A 2500-nucleotide genomic window follows, 5' to 3' on the forward strand; every position below is an offset into this window, starting at 1 on the left:
GGTGGTGGTGGTGGTTGTGGTGCCGAGTTGCCTTAGGCTGTGGAGTTGAAGCATGTGCAGTGAATATCAAAGATATATCTAAATCGTTCACTATACCTAGAGATTACAAGAATATATAGAACATTCACAAACATATACACATGTATATGAACGTGTATGTATATATAGATATATATATACGTGTATATATACATATATATATATATATATATATAATGTACATATAGATATGTATATATATATATACATATATACATATATATATGTATATATATATATATATATATATGTGTGTGTGTGTGTGTGTGTGTGTGTGTGTGTGTGTGTGTATTCACCTTGGTCTTTGGATCACGTGTTGGACTCGTGATCGACAGCTATTTCCCTCCCTGAAGAGAGCTCAGAACTCGTATGACCGATCTGTGGGTAATGATATGACCTTACACGCACACACACACCCAACTCCCCGCCCACGAGAGTTGGAGTAACGACTCGAAGCGCAGCGATACTGAAATAATTCCAGCCCTGGGCAGGATTCGAACCCAGTACCCCCGGTACCACCGTGCTGAGAGTCTGAGCCTCTATCAACCGCGCCACCGTGTGTGTGTGTGTGTTTCAACCCACACCCATCCAACACTCATTTGCCTCCCTTTTATCTTAGCTCCTTATGGTTGAAGGACCATCCCTGTCTCCTGCCCATTGCCCGGGTCAGAAGCAAAGCAGCAAGGCACAGCACACCTACAGCAGGTCCCGACAGCCGACGGTGGTTTACTCCCACTGCTTCATTTACATGGCGACCCTCCGTCTACGTCTCCTTACGGGTAGAGAAGACGAGGAGAAATCCTTTCGGGAAGCGTCTATTTATCACACATTCACAGCCACTCTCCACTCATACATATCTCCTGCCTACTATCATTCTTGGTCAACCACAATTCCCCTTTTACCCAAGATACCCTTCACCCCATCCATCCATTCCACTCTCGGTCTTCCCCACAAGTGCACTCCGTCCACCTCTGTCTTCCACATTTTTTTTTTCATCTTTCTTCACTCATTCTCTCCATTGCCCGAAACCATCCAAGCATCTTGCACTTCCCTTTAAACCCTAGCTCTCCACCTCACCTGCTCATTCCTCACTCTATCCATCTTTGTAACCCCTACCATACTTCTCAAACATTTCATCTCAAACACATTTAAATTCCTTCTACATGTCTCCCTCGTATTCCAAGTTTGTATGTATGTGTGCGCGTGTGTCTGTGTGCGTATGCGTGTATATGCACGCGTGTGTATATATGTGTGTCTAGGTGTATGCACGCCCGTGTGTGTGTCTCCGTGTGTCTGTGCATGTACGTTAGTGTGCACTTATGTCTGTCTGTGTGGGTGTGTGGGTGTTTGTGGCCGCGTGCATGGGCGTATATGTATGTTCGTATGTGCGTGGTCATGTGTAGGCACTCCCACCATCGCCGTGTTTCACGTGATCCCGTATGTCCACGTGCCCGGTCGTTCGCCGCCGCGCCACGAGCCGGAACGATAATGAAATTTTTATTCCTTCATCACCAGAGTAAGGATAAGTAGCCTGTGAACCGTCAGTAGTGTGTGATTAAATATGCTTATGTTTGCACACACACACGCGCACACACACACACACACACACACACACACACACACACACACACACACACACACACACACACACACACACACACACATATATATATATATATATATATATATATAATCATACACACATAAATACATACACACACACACACACACACACACACACACACACACACACACACACACACACACACACACACACACACACACATATGTATACATATATACATATATGTATGTATATTTATGCATATATATGTGTGTGTGTGTGTGTGTGTGTATGTGTGTATATATATATATATATATATATATATATACAAATATATGTGTATGTGTGTATATATTATATATATATATATGTGTATATATATATATATATATATGTATATATATATACACATATATATATATACACATAAATCATATTCGTGTATGATTTAAGAACAGATGGGGTGGGGGTGTTACGAGTATAATTTATGAGGCTATATATTTTTCTGGCAGAGTCTTTCCTTATTTTGACGACTTCATATATTTTCATTTTATTAGTATCAGGACAGTGTTTATATGTTTTAATGTTGGATACATTCATGCCTCGTGTGAAATTGTGTACAGATTGGATATATGGCTTGATGGTTTCTGTTTGTTGATATAACTCGAGTGTTTTGCTTAATGTGTTTGTTGTCATGGCAACCTATCTACTTGATCTCGGAGGAGTACACATTTCCTTAGAGAAAGCATTCTGCTAGATGGCATTGGTCTGATTTATCGGAGCGTAACCGATATGATGATACTTAAACAATATTCAGAAGCAAATAAGATCGTCTTCAATGGAGTCTTCATATACAGAATAGTATCTATGCTTTATCTATATCTATATACCAAGTAC

The 2500-nt window shown here is 40.8% G+C and overlaps 1 protein-coding gene across 6 annotated transcripts in view; it reads left to right on the forward strand.

Moving 5' to 3' along the window:
• Window positions 1–2500, forward strand: part of LOC143017424 (ras-related and estrogen-regulated growth inhibitor-like protein) — a 111006-nt gene that overhangs the window by 60156 nt on the left and 48350 nt on the right. The gene's annotated exons all lie outside the window — the stretch shown is intronic.

The sequence above is a fragment of the Oratosquilla oratoria genome, chromosome 32 (genome assembly GCF_046742065.1).
Source record: "Oratosquilla oratoria isolate Oo_2021 chromosome 32, ASM4674206v1, whole genome shotgun sequence".
In the NCBI taxonomy this organism is placed as follows: domain Eukaryota; kingdom Metazoa; phylum Arthropoda; class Malacostraca; order Stomatopoda; family Squillidae; genus Oratosquilla; species Oratosquilla oratoria.